The 15,541-nt window shown below is 43.5% G+C and overlaps 3 pseudogenes; all 3 read left to right on the top strand.

Moving 5' to 3' along the window:
• The first annotated feature begins 5,171 nt into the window (after nucleotides 1-5,171).
• LOC143936842 (5S ribosomal RNA) lies at nucleotides 5,172-5,290 on the top strand (annotated as a pseudogene).
• Nucleotides 5,291-5,761: 471 nt separating this feature from the next.
• LOC143936300 (5S ribosomal RNA) lies at nucleotides 5,762-5,880 on the top strand (annotated as a pseudogene).
• A 521-nt stretch (nucleotides 5,881-6,401) lies between these two features.
• LOC143937459 (5S ribosomal RNA) lies at nucleotides 6,402-6,520 on the top strand (annotated as a pseudogene).
• The last annotated feature ends 9,021 nt before the right edge of the window (nucleotides 6,521-15,541 follow it).

Below are 15,541 nucleotides of genomic sequence, written 5' to 3'. Positions count from 1 at the left end.
TGCCTTGTTATGCACTTTTTTTTTTCCCCAGCTGTAAAGGATCTAAGAGCTACAGCTTTAACTGAAGGAACCGAAAGGGTATACATGCTTACATTGTTATCTGTCAGGTTGTTATTCGTTTTGGTATCTCTCTGGAAGATAAGAGTTTTCTCACTACCTGTTTGAATGACATCCTAGTGACATTCTCTAAATGGTTCGCCTCCCTAATTGTATACTCATTTAAATGACCTACAAACGTAGTAACGGACGATACAGTTAAGAATTTTTAAAAAACAGAAACCAGGTTATATCCTGGTAGTAAGTACCAGCAAACAGCAGCCTGTAAGAAAACATTTTTTTCTCTCCCCCCTTCCTTTTTCCCTTTACGCAGCACGGAATTATAGGTACGCTTGAAGGGTCTTAATACCAAGGTCTCATTTTAGGCTTTACTTGGGGTAATTACTGTACATAGCATCTGTGTCTCTGGTCCCCCCCTTATTTTTTCTATTTTTTTTTTTTTACTTCTCCTTGTTTCCTCATACTTGTCTGGAATTAGACGGGGGAACCCCCCTTTTTTATTTCTCCTCCCTCCATACATAAGTTAAAATATTACTTAATATTGCAGAGATTAAGTATTGCAGTTGAAAAGAGATCGGAAGCGTTGGTTGCAGTAGCTTCAAAATGACTGAGAAATCATTTCATTACTCTAAATGTAAAAGTTATCCCGGTAGCACTGAGTGGACTGATATTAGATGAGTGATCCTTGTGGTACAAATTCAGTTTCCTAAAGCAGAGAGATACCAGCTAAATGTGAGAAGAGCAATTAAACTGTTCACATCGGTAGCATTGTATTACTCTTAATATGTGCATCGTGTAACGAAGCAATAAGATGGTTTTGTATTATCCTAAAATTAGCAGTATACCTAGAAAAGGTGAGTAGGTAACCTGGATTTAGACATAGCAAACTCTATAATCTAATTTAGCAAAATTAGAAAGGATAATATTGAGACAGTATATACAGGTCGAGTTTAAGTGGAAATACACAAAATATCTAGCTTACCTTTACATTGTTCAATAGAGCGTTGCAAAGTAATACCAAGGCAGAATGTCGGAATAGCAATTAGATGAGATGATTGCTGTAATCATGAAATATCAGCAACGACTATGTTTCTATCAGATGAGAAAGTATAATAACTGGCAAAGTATGACATGGCAAAGAGATAAATTGCATTAGAGATGTGAGGTGGACATGAAATGAAAAGTAATATCCTCATTAAGGCAGAATGTCGGAATAGCAATGAGATTCGATGGTTGCAACATAAAACGAAAGCTGAGAACGGCTAAAATACAGAACAGTACATAATTTAAGAGTACAGTAGAATATAGTATAAATTATTTAAGATTAAATAGACTTAGAATGAAAAAAATCTAAGTTTAAATCGTTGAGTAAATCGTTGAGTAAATCGTAAATTTATCAGCTAAGTTAACGCTGAAATTATGATTAATTTCACAGTTCCATTACGCTGTCCTTTTCCACTGGTATAGTCATAATGTAATATCAGTAAATAAAATTGTAAGACGGTTCACGGTTATGTGGAATTGATATGGATTTAAAAGCGGTACATTAATTTTCTGAAGCATATGGCAGAAAGATGGCTTACACTGCTTTTCTCACATTTTGCTGCGGTAAAAAGAAATGTTTTGTCACTGTGTTTTAACTGTGACAGTTAAGGTGGAGAAAAAGAAGTAATACAGAAAATAGAGTCAAACAGTGGAAACGTTTATTTGTCATGACAGCTGATACTGGTTGAGCAATAAAACTGTTTTATTAAGATATAAGACTAGTTTTATTCTCTACATATAGGCTTTTCATAGAGTTGTATAATATAGGCGACCAATAGGACATTTAAATGGCTTAATATTGTAGGGAGAAAGTATCGCTGTTCAAAGGTAAGAGATTGAAAGCTTAGCTTGAAAATGGCCGAGAAATAGTTGCGTTAGTCTAAATTTAAAGGATATGCCGGTACCAATGAGAAAGCTTATATTAGACTAGTTGATCTTTGCATTACACAATCCTATTATTATTATTATTATTATTATTAATAAGATCATAGTGCAGAGAGATACTTAGTTAATGTCAGAGATACTTGGTTAATGTCAGAAAAGCAATAAAACTGTTTACATCGTTAGCGAGCGATAGTTACATTACTCTTAGTATGTGCAGCATGTCTGGTAGCAAATGGATGGTTTTGTGAACATTTTGCATTACCGTACAATTAGCGGTAGAACTCATCGAAGTGAATAGATTTAACCAGATTTTGAGATAGTACTCTCTATTTCTAATAAGAAATAAAGAAAAATAAGTCAATGCTACAGTTGATGTGGAGAATTACAAATATGCAAAATAGAGCAAAAGAGTACATGGTTTATTTTGATGTATGATCGTTTTATTGCATGCTTGATGTGGATGATTAAAATCGTGTAGTGAGTATAATCTATATTTAGCATAAGAATGAAAAGGCATAACATGGCAATGAGACAAACTCCATTAGAGATGTGAGCTAGATGAAATGATGAAATGTCTCTGTATAGCCCAGATTGTCTTTTGTTATCACTTAGCCTACCCTCTAAATTCACTAGTCTCTCTATATACAGCAGCATGTTTACACTAGCCGGTCTTCTGCATACAATAGCCTGTCTTCGATATACACTAGCCTATGTTCTGAATACACTAGCCCGTCTTCTGTCTTCTGTATGCCCTAGCCTGTCTTCTGTATACATTAGTCTCTCTGTACAAACTAGCATCTCTGTATACCCCAAATTGTCTTCTGTAAAAACTCGTCTCTCTTTATAGCCTGTCTAGCCTTTCTTCTGTACACACTAGCTTCTATGTATACACTAACCAGGCTTCTATATACAATAGCTTCACTCTATGCACTAGCCTCTCTGTATAATCTAGCCTCTCTATATACCCTAGATAGTGTTCTGCATACACTAGCCTCTCCGTAGAAGCCAGCCTTTATTCTGTATTCACTAGCCTTTCTTCTGTATGCTGTAGTCTTCTATATATACTAGCTTCTCTGTACACCCTTGCATCTCTGTAATACACTAAACCCTCTGTATACCACAGCCTGTCTTCTGTATACACTAGACTATAAAAACTAGCTAGAATACACCAGCCTGTCTTCCGTACCCACTAGAATCTCTGTATACACTACCCAGTCTTCTGTATACACTGTCAGCTTGGATGTATACCCAAGCCTGTCTTCTGTATACACTAGTCTCTCTATATGCACTGTCCTATCTGTATACACTTGACTCTCTCTATACACTAACCTCTCTATATACACTAACTCTCTATATACACTAACTCTTTGTATATACTAGCTTCTCTTTAAGCTAGCCTCTCTGTGTACCCCAGCCTCATTGTTTACTCTAGCATCTCTGTATACTCAAGCCTATCTGCATACACGAGTCTGTATTCTGTATTCACTAGCCCTTCTTCTGTCTTCTATATATACTAGCTTCTCTGTACACCCTTGCATCTCTGTAAACACTGTCTGAACTAGCCAGTATTATGTATACACTCACCGACTGTATACACTAGACTCTCTGAATACACTAAACCCTCAGTATACCACAGCCTGTCTTCTGTATACACTAGACTGTAAAAACTAGCTAGAATACACCAGCCTGTCTTCTTTACCCACTAGACTCTCTGTATGCACTACCCAGTCTTCTGTATACATTGTCAGCTTTGATGTATACCCAAGCCTGTCTTCTGTATACACTAGTTTCTCTATATGCACTGTCCTTTCTGTATACTCTCGACCCTCTCTATACATTAACCTCTCTATATACACTAACATCTTTGTATATACTAGCCTCTCTTTAAATTAGCCTCTCTGTGTACCCCAGCCTCACTGTTTACTCTAGCATCTCTGTATACTCAAGCCTATCTACATACACGAGTCTGTATTCTGTATTCACTAGCCTTTCTTCTGTATGCTGTAGTCTTCTATATATACCAGCTTCTCTGTACACCCTTGCATCTCTGTAAACACTGTGTAAACTAGACAGTCTTATGTATACACTCGCCGACTGTATACACTAGACTCTCTGAATACACTAAACTCTCTGTATACCACAGCCTGTCTTCTGTATACACTAGACTGTAAAAACTAGCTAGAATACACCAGCCTGTCTTCTGTACCCACTAGACTCTCTGTATACACTACCCAGTCTTCTGTATAGAATGTCAGCTTTGATGTATACCCAAGCCTGTCTTCTGTATACTCAAGCCTATCTACATACACGAGTCTGTATTCTGTATTCACTAGCCTTTCTTCTGTATGCTGTAGTCTTCTATATATACCAGCTTCTCTGTACCCCCTAGCACTGTAACAGTGCTAGGTTCCTGAAACACAACACCAGCAATAAGGTGTATACTGTGCAGGAGGCACACAACACCCACTCTAACTTCTGCACTGCAGATGCATGTATTGCAGAAATTGAACACCAGTAATAAAGGGTAGCTTCAGGTGTGTACTGTGCAGGAGGCACAAAACACCCACTGTAAAAGTGCTAGGTTCCCAAGCAGTAAAGACACTGTCCCTGCCTATCATCCTCTTTCCCTGACCACCGCAACATATTATACAAGGCCACCGTGCTGGCGGCCTTATATAGTGTGGGGTGTGTACTAAACCCCCCTGAGCTATAATTGGCCACAGGAATCCTGCCTGTGGTGAATTGTGGCTCTCCTCACAGAGGATGTCACATCTGTTCTTATTGTATAGAACCTATTATGCTCCTCGTAAAATTTTTAAGTTTGGCCGAACGGCCGGACGCAAGTTGCCCCCGGTGCGGGAACATGGGGGGAGACATGATGCACATGTTTTGGAGATGCCCGAAGTTGATCCGCTACTGGACAGAGGTGACAGGAACCATTGATCGGGTGTTTGGAACCTCCACCAGGATGGAGGCGAAGTATTGTCTCCTGGGATTAGTTGAAGGAGTTGGAAACCCGGGAAGTAGCCAGATGGCAGTTCTGAGATGCCTATTTCAGGCAAGGAAACTGATTGCCCAACCCTGCTTAGCCTCCAATGTTGGCAATGACTTGTTTTTTTTTCGCTTGTTTCCCAAGATGACCATGTTGGCGTTTGTCAAGATGGTTGAGAGCGCCCGAAGAGATCGCCTATGGCCCCATCACCTTGAAAGTGCCTGATCTTGTCTGATCTCGGAGGCTAAGCATTGTCGGGCCTGATTAGTAACTGGATGGGAGACCAACTGGGAATACCAGGTGCCGTAGGATTCTTTTTATGTTGTTGGCGTTGACATGGTATTTTTTTTCCGCTTGTTTCCCAAGGTGGTCATCTTGGCATTTGTCAAGAGGGCTGAGAGAGCCCAAAGAAATCTCCTACGGCCACATCCCCCTGAAAGTGCCCGATCTCATCTGATCTCAGAGGATAAGCAGGGTCCGGCCTGGATAGTACCTAATTAAAGGTGCCGTAGGAATCTTTTTATATTGTTGGCTTTGACCTGTTTCTCTTTCGCTTGTTTCCCAAGGTGACCATTTTAGCATCAGTCAAGAGTTTTGAGTATGTCCCAAAGCGTTCGCCTGAGGTCACATCACCCTGATTCCTGGATGGGAGACCGCCTGGGAATACCAGGTGTCGTAGACTTCTTTTTATGTTGTTGGCGTTGACCTGTTTTTTTTTTCGCTTGTTTCCCAAAGTGACCATCTTGGTGTTTGTCAAGAGGGTTGAGAGTGCCTGAAGAGATTGCCTATGGCCACATCACTCTGAAAGCACCCAATCTCGTCTGATCTTGGAGGCTAAGAAGAGTCTGGCCTGGTTAGTACCTGGATGGGAGACTACCTGGGAATACCAGTTATTGTAGGCTTCTTTTTATGTTGTTGGCGTTGATTCGTTTTTTTTTTTTTTTGCTTGTTTCCCAAGGTGACCATTTTGGCATTTGTCAAGAGGGTTGAGAGTGCCCAAAGAGATCGCTTACAGCAGCATCACCCTGAAAGAGCCCTATCTCTTCTCTTCTCTGAGGCTAAGAAGGGTTGGGCCTAGTTAGTACCTGGATGGGAGATGGCGTTGGAATACCAGGTGCCGTGTTCTTCTTTTTATGTTGTTGACATTGACCTGTTTTTTTTCGCTTGTATCTCAAGGTTACTATCTTGGCATTTGTCAAGAGGGTTGAGAATGCCCAAAGAGATTGCCTATGGGCACATAACCCTGAAAGCGCCCGATCTCCTCTGATCTCAGTAGCTAAACAGGGTTGGAGACCACCTGGGAATACTAGGTGCTGTAGGCTTCATTTTATGTTGTTGGCCTTGACCTGTTTTTTTTTTCACTTGTTTCCCAAGGTGACCATCTTGGCGTTTGTCAAGAGGGTTGAGAGTGCCCGAAGAGATCACCTACGGCCCCATCACCCTGAAAGCGCCCAATCTCGTCTGATCTCGGATGCTAAACAGTGTCGGGCCTGGTTAGTACCTGGATGGGAGGCCGCCTGGGAATACCAGGTGCCATAGGCTTCTTTTTTTTTTTTTGTAGTAGTAGTATGCGACATACAATGCAAAGGCAACTTCACAGAATGTGTGATACAAATAGTTACAAACAAACGATCATATTGCATGGATATCAGAGCCAATGGTAAGAAGTCAGAGGAGAATAGCACGTGTACAGCTTTGCGGTCATATCAAGATGAGATTAAAGCTCCATCTCGTTGGGATCCTCTACCACTTAAAATATTATTGATACTAGCCCTGCTACCCTCGAAGAGTTTAGATATCCATAGATAGGGGAAGAGTATTGTGTAGTAGTCAAATGGGGTCGGAACATACCATTTTCTTTTCCCTTTTTTGAGTTAAGAAGGAAATAGTAGAACTGAAAGGAAGGAGAAGGGGAAAGAGAAGATTGGGGAAGGAAATGGCAGAAAAGGAAAAGAAGGGGTAAGGGGGTGTCGTGGGTAGAGTGGATAGGGTGGGGTCCCCTCCCAGGGAGCAAGAGATGCCCTCAGCTCACCAGCTCATTAACTGTCCAACGTTTGGAACAGCGATCTCCAACGATCACCATGAGCTTACTATGTCTCGCGGAGGTATTCTTCCGAAAAGCGAAACTGGGTCCAGAAGAACCATCTGTTCCCATACTCCTTCGTTTTATCCCTCATTGTGGCAGTCAGGTCTTCCATTTGTTCAATATCATTTACCCTTGCGAACCACTGGGTCACCATTGGAGCAGATTGCTCTTTCCACTGACTTGGGATGCAGGCCCTAGCTGCATTGAGGAGATGTTTAAGTAAGGACTTATGATAACGCTTTCTCGACATAGGAGTTAGATTGAGAAGAACTGCTGCGGGATCATTGGCTAAGGAAATGTCTGTGAACTTGTGGATGAGTCTCAGGACAGGCTGCCAGAATGTTTGAAAATTTAGGGCATTCCCAGAAAATGTGGAGAATGGTGCCAGCCTGTTGCCCACAGCGACAGCAGCGGTCAGATTGACCGGGGAACATTTTGGCCAACACCACCGGTGTACGATACCAGCGTGTGATCAGCTTATATGAGATCTCCTGATATTTACTGCAGAGTGACGACTTATGGGCGAAAAAGAGTATTCTGTCCTTCTGTGGTTTGGAGAATGTAGTTTGTAAGTCCCTTTTCCATTTAGCTAGGAAGGGTGGATCCGTGGAGGATTGTGCGTCTGTCAGGATTTGGTAGGACCTAGAGAGGGAACCACGAATTGGGCCATCATCCAGGCAAAGTTCCTCGAAGGGGTGGAATTGTCTAGAGAAGAACAAATGGTTAGGTAGTGATGCGAGGAAATGTATTAACTGTCTAGCTCTCCAGCTATCCAATGCAACAGGTACTTGCTCTAGCAGTATGGTCCCCATGGGAATCAAGCCCGTGGGTCCAAGAAATAGGGCTGCTCTCAGAAGCCCTTTCGGGGCTTGCCTGGTAAAGGCCTGGTCAGACAGGCCCGGAGGGAATCTAGGATGTCCAATAATTGGGGTCATAGGAGAAGGGAAGTTAGTCAGGTGGGAAAGGTGAAAAAAACTATCCATCTCGGCGAGCGAGGGGCCAATTAACGGGTGGGTAGTCACACAGGGCTCCAATGGCCTCCCCGCTCAAAGCAGACCAGCCAGTGGAACCCGCGCCATCTCCTGCTCTAGCTTGACCCATAGCTTCAGTTCCCCATGCCGGTGTCTTATCACATATGGTCACCTATCGGATAGTGTCCGCTGTCCGCTGTCCGCAGATTCCGAAAATTGCAGCGCATGAACGGCGCCTGCGCACTGAGTCCAGGTTCTATCCCCACTATCCAAGTGGACATAGAGTAAGAATATAAAAGAGCCAGCGAGGCCGAGCCCGAAGGCTTATTTTTATGTTGTTGGTGTTGACCTGTTTTTTTCGCTTGTTTCCCAAAGTGATCATCTTGGCATTTGTCAAGAGGGTTGAGAGTGCGTAAAGAGATCGCTTACAGCCGCATCACCCTGAAAGCACCCTATCTCTTCTGATCTCAGAGGCTAAGAAGGGTTGGGCCTAGTTAGTACTTGAATGGGAGACGGCCTTGGAATACCAGGTGCCGTATTCTTCTTTTTATGTTGTTGGCGTTGACCTGTTTTTTTTCGCTTATTTCCCAGGGTGACTATCTTGGCATTTTTCAAGAGGGATGAGAGTGCCCAAAGAGGTTGCCTATGGGCACATCACCATGAAAGCGCCCAATCTCCGCTGATCTCAGAGGCTAGAAAGGGTCATGCCTTGTTAATACCTGGATGGGAGACCGCCTGGAAATACTAGGTGCGGTAAACTTCTTTTTATGTTGTTGGCGTTGACTTGTTTTTTTTGTTTGTTTCCCAAGGTGACCATCTTGGCGTTTGTCAAGAGGGTTGAGCATGCCTGAAAAAATCTACTATGGCTGCATCACCCTGAAAGAGCCAAATCTCATTTGATCTCAGAGGCTAAGAAGGGTTGGGACCTGGTTAGTACCTGGATGGGAGACCGCCTGGGATTTCTCGATGCCATAGGCTTTTTTTTTAAGTTGTTGGCATTGACTTATTTTTTTTTTTTGTTTTATTCTTTTATTAAGTATAAGTAGAACAACATAAATATAACAGTCAAACATACAGCATGACCCAGGGTCACAATTACATGGTAACAAAAAATAGGCAGCCAAATAACTCTGGGTTCTCAGACGGGAGTCCTAGAGTTTCATGCAGAAAAGAGAGAAACCCCACCTCCGACATGTAGTATAGTATAACTAATGCAGCTCCGTTCGGACAAATGTAATCATGGAGAACAACTGGGACCACAGCGAGCCAGCTTATCATGACCTATGTAAACCAAAGTAAAATATGAACCAGTCGTGTCCAGAACCCTGGGGTTCTTCTGGGTCCCAAAGGCTAGTAAGGAGACAAGGCATAGTCAAAAGGGAGGACTGGGGAAGAAGAGAGGGCAATGACGGAGAGAGAGGAGGTGGGGGGATGGCGGCGGGAAAAAAAGAAAAATAAAGACAAAAAGGAGGGGGGGGGATGCCACCCAGGGCAGACATGGCCTACGTAGGTAAACGTTAGATGTGCAGTCCTTTTCTGGGACAGAGGCACTGCTCACCTCCCGAATGTAGTCTCGAGTACCAGTAAAATACCTCCAGGGCCTCCATGTAACACTAAATGCCTCTTCAGTGTTGTGAAGGGTGGCGGTCAATTCTTCCATCCGGAGAATATGATTGACTTTGGAATACCACAGCACCTTGGATGGGGGCTGAGGCTTCCTCCACAGTGTGGGAATGCAGGCCCGGGCGGCGTTCAGGAGTTGCATCGTGAGGGTTTTTTTGTATTTTCGAACAGGCTGTTTGGTCAAGTGTAAGCAGGCACGCTGCTGGGTTGTCTGCGATATCTACATTTCTGAGAGTTTTTATCGTCCCGGTCACCTCCACCCAAAAGTTCCTCAAGGCCGGGCATGCCCAGAAAAGGTGTCCCATGGTCCCCGTATCTGAATTGCACCTCCAACAAACATCCGGGATCGATCTATTCATTTTATTCAGAAGGTATGGGACTCTATACCAGCGTGAGACTATCTTGTATCCTGATTCTTGATATTGGTTTGCGATGGAAGCTTTATGTACTAATGTCAGGACCTTCCCTATCTGTTGTGTGGTAAATGTGATGCCAAAGTCCCTCTCCCATTTGTGGATAAATGGTGGGGTCGACTCCTCCTCCTGACTACTCAATAGGTTGTACAGGAGGGAGAGGGTGTGTCGCACAGGTTCCTTTTTGTGACAGATGGATTCATAGGGCGTCAGGTCTCTAGGAGTGTAGGGGGCCCTTTGTATGGCCAGAAGAAAGTGATGAAGTTGATAAGCACTAAACAAGTCAAGCGGAGGGTCAGAAAGCTCTGCGAAAGTTTGCGTGGTCAGGAGCCCTCCCGAGGGCCACACCTCTCCCAGACGCTTTTTCCCCACCACTGTCAACTGTCGCAGTTTCTTGTTGGTAAATCCCGGTGGGAAGTCTGGATTACCTATAACCGGAGTCATTGGTGACGGCAGGGGAGCAATGTGTGTGCAGCGGAACAACCTCCGCACAACAGCCAATGTAGCTCCCACTACGGGGTGATCTCTGAGGTCTTTTGGTAGGGAGGACAGGAGCCACGGGGAGGTCAATAGGGGAATGGATCCATCCTCAATCTCCATCTCCACCCACTGCTTGTGTGGGCCATTACAATGCCAATCAACGACTCTCGCTAGCAGAGTCGCTCTGTAGTATTTTCTCAGATCTGGGAGACCCAGACCCCCCTTGTCCTTTGGTCTGGCAAGCAATTGCAAATGGGCTCTGGGCGGTTTGCGCGCCCAAATAAAGTCCCGGAGCAGCACCTGCAGTTGTCTGATAAAAATTGGGGGTAACCGGATCGGTAATGTCTGGAACAAGTATAAGATCCGCGGGAGGGCCGTCGTTTTGAATGCATTACAGCGCCCGAACCAGGTCAGTGTTAAAGCATGCCAGTTTCCCAAATCAGATTTCAGTCTATTGAGGAGAGGGACAAAATTAAGCGGGTACAATTGCGCCAAATCCGCTGCGATGTCAACGCCCAGGTAACGTATAGATTTTTCAGCTCAGTAGAATGGAAAAGCGGAGCGTAGCCTCTTGGCCTCACCATCCGGGACCGATATATTCAATACAGTCGACGGTGCAATTGATTTTATAGTTTGATAGGCTGCCGTATCGCCGGAGAGCCGCGAGTATATTGGAAAGCGAAATGTGTAACTCCCCCATCTAAGGTTAAGACTCCAGAAGGGAAGATGAGCCGCCCTGGTCTGTACATGAAAGAACCTGCTGCCAAGGGGTTGGGGCCATCATCCCTTCCTCCAATGGGAGATGCCACCGGCATGACAGCCCCGTGTCCTGTCAAGTGGTGCCCCTCTGACAATGTAGTTGTGGTATATGTGGAGCATCCAGGGAGAGGCAGGGACCACCCAAACAGTGAGGGGTAAAGCCTCCAAGGGGGACCGGTGTCAGACAGAAGGATAGCGGTGTCTTGTACAAGTTGGTTAATTAGACAAGTCATCCAGTGTGTTCCTGTGAGCAGCGGAAGGAAAGGTCGGTAAGGATTATGAATGGGTGGGGGCCAGGGAGTGCATAAAACTGTCACCAGATGACCGGGGCAGAGAGGGCAAGGGGATGAAAGTCAGATCTGGTAGGTGGGGGCGGGGGTGAGGAGTGTCCCTCATATTACTCACGTTGGCCATACCTTGAAGCTGAGCGCTCTGCATACCCAGGACGTTCTTCTGTATAATCTAGCCTATCTGTATACATTAGCCTGTCTTTTGTACACATTAGTCGGTCCTCTGTATACACTAGTCTGTCTGTATACACTAGTGTATACAGATAGGCTAGATTATACAGAAGAACGTCGTGGGTATGCAGAGATGGAGGCTAGGGTATACAGAGAGAGACGCTAGAGTATGCATACTTGCTAGTGTATACAGACGGACTAGTGTATACAGAAGACCGGCTAGTTTATATAGGCAGGCTAATGTGTGCAAAAGACAGGCTAGTGTATACAAATAGGCTAGATTATAGAGAAGAACATCTTGGGTATGCAGAGAGAGAGGCTGGGTTACACAGAGAGGCTGGTGTATGCAGACTTGCTAGTGTATACAGAAGGACTAGTGTATACAGAGAGGCTTGGGTATACAGAGAGCTAATGTATAAAGAGCAGCTAGTGTATACAAAAGACATCCAAGGGTATACAGAGAGACACATGTATGCAGAAGACCGGGTAGTTTATACAGAGAGGCTAAAGTGTACAAAACACAGCCAAGTGTATATAGATAGGCTAGATTATACAGAAGAACGTCCTGGGTATGCAGAGATGGAGGCTAGGGTATAGAGAGAGAGAGAGACTGTGTTTCACAGAGAGGCTAGAGTATGCAGACTTGCTAGTGTATACTGACGAACTAGTGTATACAGAAGACCAGCTAGTTTATACAGAGAGGCTAATGTGCATTTCTCCCTTTGGCAGATTGTCCTCTCCTTACCCCCTCTCTCCCATCCACGCCCCGGGGGGAAAAGGGGCAGGGAAGGGGGGAAAGGGGGAGTGGAAGGGGGGAAAGGGGGAGGGAAAGGAGGGAAGGGAAGGGTGGGAAGGGGGGGGGAAGGGAAGGGGGGGAAGGGAAGGGTGGGAAGGGAGGGGAAAACAGGAGAGAGGGGACAAACATGCGGAAATGTCAAGTCCTTTAGATAGGCTAGATTATACAGAAGAACGTCCTGGGTATGCAGAGATGGAGGCTAGGGTATACAGAGAGAGTGAGAGAGGCTGGGTTACAAAGAGAAGCAGGAGTATGCAGACTTGCTAGTGTATACAGATGGACTAGTGTATACAGTAGACCGGCTAGTTTATACAGAGAGGCTAATGTGTACAAAAGACAGGCTAGTGTATACAGAAGAACGTCCTGGGTATGCAGAGATGGAGGCTAGGGTATACAGAGAGAGAGTATGCATACTTGCTAATGTATACAGGCGGACTAGTATATACAGAAGACCGGATAGTTTATATAGGGAGGCTAATGTGTATACAAATAGGCTAGATTATAGAGAAGAACATCTTGGGTATGCAGAGAGAGAGGCTGGGTTACACAGAGAGGCTGGTGTATGCAGACTTGCTAGTGTATACAGGCGGACTAGTGTATACAGAGGACCGGCTAGTTTATACAGAGAGAGAGGCTAGAGTACGCATACTTGCTAGTGTTTAGAGATGGACTAGTGTTTACAGAGGACCGGCTAGTTTATACAGAGAGGCTAATGTGTACAAAAGACAGGCTAGTATATACAAATAGGCTAGATTATAGAGAAGAACGTCCTGACTATGCAGAGATGGAGGCTGGGTTACACAGAGAGGCTAGTGTATGCAAGCTTGCTAGTGTATACAGACGGACTAGTGTATACAGTAGACCAGCAAATTTATACAGGGAGGCTAATGTCTACAGAAGACCGGCTAGTGTATACACATAGGCTAGATAATAGAGAAGAACGTCCTGGGTATGCAGAGATGGAGGCTATGGTATACAGAGAGAGAAGTTGGGTTACAAAGAGAGGCTAGTGTATGCAGACTTGCTAGTGTATACCGGTGGACTAGTGTATACAAAGAGACTTGGGTATACAGAGAGCTAATGTATAAAGAGATGCTAGTGTATACAAAAGACACCCAAGAGTAGACCGTGAGGCTCGTGTATACAGAACACCGGCTACAGAGAGGCTAATTTGTACAAAAGACAGGCTAGTGTATACAGATAGGCTAGATTATACAGAGAAAGGTCCTGGGTATGCAGAGATGGAGGCTAGGGAATCCAGAGAGAGACTGTGTTACACAGAGAGGCTAGAGTATGCAGAAGACCGGCTATTTTTTTTTTACAGATAGGCTTGTGTATACAGAAGACAGTCTGGGGAATTCAGGTAGGCTAGTGTATGCAGAGAGGCTGAGACACCGAGACTATTGTAAAAAGAAGGCAGGCTAGTGTATATAGATTACGGGCACGTGTATACAGAAAACAGAGAGGCTAGTCTATATAGAGTGGCTGGTGTACACAGAGAGATCAATGTATACAGAAAAGCTAGCGTGTAAAGAAGACAGGACTTTACTTTTTTGCTAATGCAACTACTTCTGAAACATGTAAAGTGCTTTTTTCATATTTTGGTGCTGTTAAAAGTGTATAGCATAAGGATGAGAAAGGATAATAACTGGCAGATGATGACATGGCAAAAAGACAAACTGCATTTGAAATGTGAATATGAATTAGACATGCAATGCCAATCCCCACGGCTACGTACAGCAAAGTGTGAGCTAAGCAGCTAAATATTCTGCAATAGCAGAGATTAAGTATTGCAGTCGAAATGAGATCGGAAGCGTTAGTTGCAGTAGCTCCAAAATGACTGAGAAATCATTTCATTACTCTAAATGTAAAAGTTATCCCGGTAGCACTGAGTGGACTGATATTATATGAGTGATCGTTGTAGTACAAATTCAGTTTCCTATAGCAGAGAGATACCAGCTAAATGTGAGACTAGCAATTAAACTGTTCACGGCATTACTTTTAATATGTGCAGCGTTCAAAGAAGCAATAAGATGGTTTTGTTTTATCCTAAAATTAGCAGTATACGTAATAAAGGAGAGTAGGTAACCTGGATTTAGACATAGCAAACTCTATAATCTAATTTAGCAAAATTAGAAAGGATAATATTGAGACAGTATATACAGGTAGAGTTTAAGTGGAAATACACAAAATATATAGCTTACCTTTACATTGTTCAATAGAGCGTTGCAAAGTAATACCAAGGCAGAATGTCGGAATAGCAATTAGATGAGATGATTGCTGTAATCATGAAATATCAGCAACGACTAGGTTTCTATCGGATGAGAAAGTATAATAACTGGCAAAGTATGACATGTTAAAGAGACAAATTGCATTAGAGATGTGAGATGGACATGAAATGTTAATCCCCATTGGTTACTTACATGTAAACGCGGCTACATACAGCAAAGTGTGAGCTAAGCAGCTAAAGGGTATTTAAGAGTAAATTGACGTAGCTTGAAAATTCCAACGTGTAAATCGTTCCATTCATTTTGTTACGCACGAAGATGGCTTACACTGACTGTTTTCCGTTTCCACTGGTTATCTGCATAATATAAATGTAACCATGAACATTAATAGTGATAGACAGCTTACATTAGGATGTATGCATGATGTGAATGTAAAATAGTTGCATTATGTGTTATTAATGTAATCAAACTGTATTGCTATGCTTTGCTACTGCAACCACTTCTTAATCAAGTCCCACTGCTTTTTTTCACATTTTGCTGCGGTTAAAAAATGTGTTGCAAGCAGGCTAGTGTATATAGATTACGGGCACGTGTATACAGAAAACAGAGAGGCTAGTCTATATAGAGTGGCTGGTGTACACAGAGAGATCAATGTATACAGAAAAGCTAGCGTGTAAAGAAGACAGGACTTTACTTTTTTGCTAATGCAACTACTTCTGAAACATGTAAAGTGCTTTTTTCATATT

The sequence above is a fragment of the Lithobates pipiens genome, unplaced genomic scaffold (genome assembly GCF_037356315.1).
Source record: "Lithobates pipiens isolate NorthernLeopardFrog02 unplaced genomic scaffold, aLitPip1_a1.2 Scaffold_28, whole genome shotgun sequence".
In the NCBI taxonomy this organism is placed as follows: domain Eukaryota; kingdom Metazoa; phylum Chordata; class Amphibia; order Anura; family Ranidae; genus Lithobates; species Lithobates pipiens.
The sequence above is the reverse complement of the archived record's forward strand: the minus strand, read 5'-3'. Positions and strand labels throughout refer to the sequence as shown.